Raw genomic sequence first — 6,654 nt, 5'->3', positions numbered from 1 at the left:
TAAAATGGAAGCAGTCATGTCAATGTCATCTCATCCATTCCCTCAACAGATATTTATTGAGGCTCTGTTTGGATGCCAGGCACGATTCTAGTCTTTGGGGATATGACAGTGAACAATAGAAGGAAGGGGCCTACTTTCAAATAGATTATATTCTAGTGCAGAGAGAATATAGACTTGAAAACAAATATGTAAATCAAAGGGCTCTATAGAAAAAATAAAATGGCATGAGGAGTGCCTGGAATAGGGTAGATCCCTCCACCAGGACTGCTGGCCAGGCCACTCTGTGGACCCCAATGATGAGGAGGTGGCAGCAGTGAGATGGGGCACAATAGCACTGCTTTGAGAAGCCTTGAACATGCTGGTTACAAGTAGCACGGGGGAGTTTACTTGACTGCTACTGTCACCAGAGGTTCTTGGGGAAGACCTGTAGCTCTGATGTATGCTAATGGATGCACTGGGGGAAGGCAATTAGAGAACCTGTGCGAAGTCAGCATTGCCCTTGCACTGCTAACATGTCTGAGGACAACCTATCCAAAGACACGCTCAGCTGCAACCTGACAGGCACATGCAGAGCAAAATAACCCCTGAATCTTCTATGACTGTGCAGCTCTAACCGTGCACTAAAACACCCTTACCATTGCAACGGTATGGAATGTCATTACAGAGCCTCATGTTTCAGTGGAAAGAGTCCAGACCCAGAGTTTGAAGACTTGAGTTCAGGTGCGGACTCTACCTGTGAAAACGGTGTAAACTCAGACAAGCTGCCTAATCTTTCTGAGTCTCGGGTTCTTCATCTGTACCAGGAAGAATGAAACTAAGATCACAGAGTGACAGAGTTACTGCAATGATGACGTGAAACCAATATCTATAAAAATCCCCAAACAAAATGCAAATATTTGCGTCAGAATTTATTCGTCCTGAACCTAATCCAGCCCCACTGTGCATGGACTAGCCTCTTAAATACCAGCCACAATAGATATGCCCTTTATATCCTCTCATTCCCTGTGAATTGCCAACCAAGAAGAGCTGACTGCCTCTGGCTTCTCTCCATAAGGACAAATTAATTCTCAATTTCTTGGTCCAGGTGCTGTGTCTATCTAGTGCATCATGCACACATCCAGGGCATGATTCCATTCAGCCCGAAGCAATTCACGTTAGAAATATTCGAGCCACACCTCTGTCCATTCACCTCTTTTTCCTGGGGAGCCTGTGGCCATTCTTGACTCATTCAGTGTCTTCAAGTGTAAGGCAGGAGAACTGTGGCAGGAATGTTCCTTGTGATGGTGACCAAAGACCATAGCAATTCAATGTGCTCACTGATAAATAGTCCCACTGTGGTTCACTTTTCTGGTTGCCTGTCTTCCTCTAAGTTTTTTCTTTGTTTTCTTTTTTTCCTCTCTCTCTTCCTTCCTCCCATCCTCCTTATCTCTCTCTCTCTCTCTCTCTCTCTCTCTCTCTCTCTCTCTCTCAGAATATGTGTTAATACTTTCCAAAAAATGAATCAAAGGCTACCCATTTCTGAAAGCTAGATACACATGGACAGTGTGCCTTTATAATGCTTGTTACAAAACGACTGGAATGCAAAGAATGGAACCTCCATAGGAGCTTTAAACCGAGTATGAGTGAACAGTGATTGCCCGGCTCCATGTGGCCTACCCAGCTTTATAATAAGACTTGTGATCTAATGGCAAAGCAAAAGGAATCAAAGAGAAAATGGCTCCCATGGGCTCCGCGTGTAGCTTTCAGCCAGATGGTGGCAGGGTTATTCCATCATATGCAGAGTTGAGTCCTGGGATCTGGCTCTTATGAGAAGTTATGGCACTCAGCCTCACCATTCACCTGAATTAGTTTCCTATTGCTGGAAGAATTTACCACATACTTAGGGGCTTAAAACAACACAAATGTATTCTCTTGTTCTGAAGTTTAAAATAGTCTAAAAGGGCTAAAATCAATATGTTGGCAAGGCTGGTTCCTTAGAGAGGATCTAGGGAAAATCAACTCTGTCTCTTCCAGTTTCTATAGGCTGCCAGCATTCCTTGGCTTGTGGCACACCACTACAGTCTCTGCTTCTGTGGTCACATCGCCTTCCCCTTACTACCCACTCTAATCTCTTGCCTCTCTCCTAGAAGGACCCTTGTGGTTACCTTGAGACCACACAGATAATTCAGGATAATCTTCCCATATCAAGATCCTCAGTTTCATCACATCTACAAAGTCCTTTTTGCCACATAAGGTAATATTCACAGATTCCTGAGATTAGGATGTGTACATCTTTGGACATCATTATTTCCATGATTGTTGGCCTCGTTCAAGCTGCCCTGACTAGTTGGGGATGAGAGGAATTGTCTAACCAGAGGAGAAGAAAGCTCAAACTGGCTTAAATTGACAGAAGCTAACCACATTTTCTTATCGCTATTCCAATATCTTAACTGTAGTTCTTGACATACAATAGGTACTCAAAATGACAAGACTGCAGTTGTCCCCCAATATGCATTTCACACTTTGTCCTATGTCAATAGAATGCCATCGTTTAGTTGAGCACAAGGCTGCTTGTCATTAGGTGTTTTCAAGTTCTGGCTCATGGGAGCAGAAGAAAGACGCACAGCTTCCAGACTATGCTCCTGGAGTGAAGCAGTGAGCCCTTCCTCCCTCTCTCCCTCCCGTCCTGCTGGCTGTAACTAAGATGTGAGCATGGGAACGGAAACCACTGAATTATTCCATGAGATGGGAGCCCTGAGCTGAGGACCAGCAAGGTAGGCAGAGCCTGGGTCCCTGACATGGTGGACTGCCTTGTCTTCCTGGGGCTGCTTGTGCTCAAACTATTTATAGACAATTAGAGAGCAATAAACTTCTCTCTTGTTTCGGCCTTTGTTACAGGAGCCAAACTTGTCTCCTAATATAGTTTTCAATGTATGAGCTTGATATCTCTCCACAGCTTTGCCACTAAATGGATATATGATCTTACAAAGATCAGTTTGCCTCTCTGAACTTTAGTTCCTTTAGCTGAAAAATAGGAATGATAATAATGTGTACCTCATGTGTTGCCGATATTAAATGAGAGTGAACATGTGGCCATCATTTGTGAACTCTAAAGCACTTTATAAATATAAGGGTTGAAAGATTAAAATGTAAATTCTGATTCTTCCTCAAACGTGCTTGGCTTTTTAACATTTCGTTGTCTAAAAGGCTCTGCCAATTCTCTCATTGACTTTCACTTATTTAATAAGGTCAGCAGTATAATTTGTACTATATATGTAAACTTTTTTCTTCTAGGATTTAATAAAACTATTTTTATTTTGAATAGAAAAAAATGAGACCCATTAATTATTATTTTTCTGAATTACCCTTTGTAAAAATGTTTTCACCACTAACCTTTCCTTCTACCCTTTTAAGTTACTGGCTGGGGCTTCTGTAACAAAAGACAGATTACAAGGAGAAATTTATTTAATATAAGTTTTATATTAGAATAAAGAAATGAAGACCCAAAGATCCAATTTGAATTGAACATTTATATACTGAATTGGAGAGAAGGTAGTAAATTCTGCAAGCATAACAAAACAAAGGGCTAGGGCTGAAAATGGTGAAAAAGTAAGTAGGAAAATAAGGGTTAGATTAACAAGCTTGTTTGTACAGACTTTTCTATACTTTGTATAGAACATGTGGTGTTTTATCTCCTTTCAGGAAGAAAGGAGGAGGAGTCAGAGCACCCATCTTCATCACATCGGCTGTTTTTTAAGTGCTTTTAGGTCAAAATAATCTTTATGCCAAAGTGCCATATTTTGGGGTGGCATATTTTGCACCCTTCCCTAGGCTTAAACTATGCCCATTCCTCTGTCAGTGAACGTGTGTAAGAGAACATGGTTACCCAAGTTCGGATTTAAATGGAAAACTGGAAAAGGGAATGTGAAAGGCTGTGTGCTGGGTGGGATAAGAAGTCATTCCAGGAACTAGGATTGGTTGCCCAGAGTGGAAAAGTGGTCAATAACCAACCCTTTCCAACATGAAGAGAGTCGAGCGTGCCCTGCCCGGGGAGCTGGGGGACAATAGCTCTGACATTCTCAGCGATGCCTCGTCTCCCAGCTCAGACCTGGAGCTCCGGTTAAGCCACGGCTTGAATTCCACATTCAGGATGTGCTGAGAGCAGAGCTTGAAGGGCACAGACGGCACAGGGTGCAGTCTGGTTGCTAGACTATTCTTCCAGGTCCCAATGCCTCTGGGTGTGCCCTCAGGTTGCCTATTTGGTTAGTCTTTATTCATCTTCATTCTTTACCATTCTACCCTCTGTGGGACCTCAGTTGTGGCAGAAAAATGAGAACTTTGAAACCGAAGAAAGCGGGTAATATTGAACTCTTACATTTTGGCATCAGGAGTCCTTAAGAAAAGGCTTTATCAATGTTTAATAGAGTGAAGTGAACATATGGTCCCTTTTGTTATCCTTTGGTCTCCACATAATAAAAGTTATCCACTGATAAATTTTACCATGTTTGTGCGCAAATTCAAAAACAATCCTTGCCCTAGCTGGTTTGGCTCAGTGGATAGAGCGTTGGTCTGCAGACTGAAGGGTCCCAAGTTTGATTCCGGTCAAGGGCACATACCTAGGCTGCAGGCTTGATCCCTAGCCCTGGTCAGGGCAAGTGTGGGAGACAATTGATGTGTCTCTCTCATGTCAATGTTTGTCTCTCCCCACCTCCCCCTTCTTTTCCACGATTTCTAAAAATCAATGGGAAAATATCCTTGGGTGAGGATTAACAAACAAAAAAATAATAATAAATTAAAAATTTAGCTTCTTGCAGTAATCCCGCGGTGCACATGTGTTAGTGCAGCTCCGGGTGCGGTAGCGATGGAAGCTCTGGATAGGATTGTAAAACCCCAAACGAAAAGGGCCAAGAGATTCCTTGAGAAGAGAGAACTGAAACTCAGTGAAAATATTAAAAATGCCATGCTTATTAAAGGGGGAAATGCAAATTCAGCAGTCACACAAGTACTTAGAGATGTGCATGCATTGAAAAAACCATATGGTGTTCTGTATAAAAAGAAAAATATTATGAGACCATTTGAGGATCAGACATCATTAGAATTTTCTTCAAAGAAGTCAGATTGTTCTTTATTTATGTTTGGCTCCCATAATAAGAAGCGGCCAAATAATCTATTAATAGTTTGTATGATTGAATTAGGTATTGAGAAGTTTGTCTCTCTAAAAGATATTAAGAATAGTAAATGCCCTGAGGGAACATGTGAATATTTGCTGGTAATGCTTTTGATGTAACAGAAAACAACAGAAGGCTAAAAAAATCTTCTTATTGATCTTTTCAGGGGCCCCGCAGTATCAAATATCTGCCTGGCTGGTTTAGAGTATGTCCTACACTCCACTGCACTGAAGGGGAAGATTTACTTTCAAAGCTATAAGCTGCTGTTGAATACATCTGGTTGCAGAACACCACGGACTGAATTGGAAGAGATGGGACCCTCACTGGACCTGGTGCTGAGGAGGACACATCTGGCCTCAGATGACCTTTATAAGTTATCCATGAAAATGCCAAAAGCCCTCAAGCCAAAGAAAAAGAAGAATATCTCCCATGATACTTTTGGTACAACTATGGAAGGATTCATATGCAGAAGCAAGACCCAAACAAACTACAAACCAGAAAAATGAAGGGGCTGAAGAAGCGACCTGTAGAAAGGATAACAGAAGACCAGGAGAGAAAGTCGAAGAGAATTTTAAAAAAAATGGATGGAACTTAGCCCATAACTCGTTTCATTGTAGTCTGTTGACATAAAGAGAATTATGTCAAGCATCAAAATAAATAAATTAATCTAAAAATTTAGAAAATAAAAGAAATCCTTAAGAAGTAATTAAATTTCAAATTTGCAATTCAGTGGTCATTCAGACCTTTCTACTTTTGTGTTTGGTATATATGGGGCACCTTTTGGACGCTGTTCCACATGCAAAGGGTTGTTCTGAGCAAATACCAAACTGGTGCACGCAAAGCCACCCATACACTGCAATTACACACTGGAAGCTCATAATAGGCGCATGAACCACTTCCTGTATGAGTTACTCAGCTTTATGCACAACTTTTCTCATTGGAAGGACCGTGTCTTCTGGCTCTACCTTTAATAATGGTGATAATCGTAATAACTGTAATAACGCAGCATTACTTTCTAATTACAAAGAAAATTTCTCCTAAGGAGCTCAAAGCACTTCACAGACATGATCTCATTCATTCCCAGAACCTCTCTGTGCTGCCTGTCGGTCACTAGCAAACTCATCATACCAGATGGTCACATTCCACTTCTCGGTGCTGTCACCAGGCCAAGACGGCAAGGGGAGCCTTTGCACACCCCAAACTCTGGCAGAAACTTTCAGCCATTTCTCAGTGATCTTTATGATTCAACTTTAGATATCAGTATCTAAAGCATCACATGCCGGCTGAAATCTATAGAAGAGATACTTTTCATGGTTTCAGAATATCCTTAGAAGGTGCCCCGATATTTGGAATACCCTGGGAAGGTGCTCTATATTCTCTGTGAACGGAGAGCCCCCAGTGCACACATCTCCTAGCTGCTAATGACTTGCTGCTGCTGCTGCTCTTTCACAGAGTGGAGCCCAATGTCTGGATCAGCCCTCCGAAAGGGGGCTCAGCACCCTGCCTC

The 6,654-nt window shown here is 41.9% G+C and overlaps 1 pseudogene; it reads left to right on the top strand.

Annotated features, from left to right (window-relative positions):
- Positions 1–4,791: 4,791 nt before the first annotated feature.
- Positions 4,792–5,773, top strand: LOC132211505 (ribosome production factor 2 homolog; annotated as a pseudogene).
- Positions 5,774–6,654: the final 881 nt, after the last annotated feature.

The sequence above is a fragment of the Myotis daubentonii genome, chromosome 10 (assembly GCF_963259705.1).
Source record: "Myotis daubentonii chromosome 10, mMyoDau2.1, whole genome shotgun sequence".
In the NCBI taxonomy this organism is placed as follows: Eukaryota; Metazoa; Chordata; class Mammalia; order Chiroptera; family Vespertilionidae; genus Myotis; species Myotis daubentonii.
The sequence above is the reverse complement of the archived record's forward strand: the minus strand, read 5'-3'. Positions and strand labels throughout refer to the sequence as shown.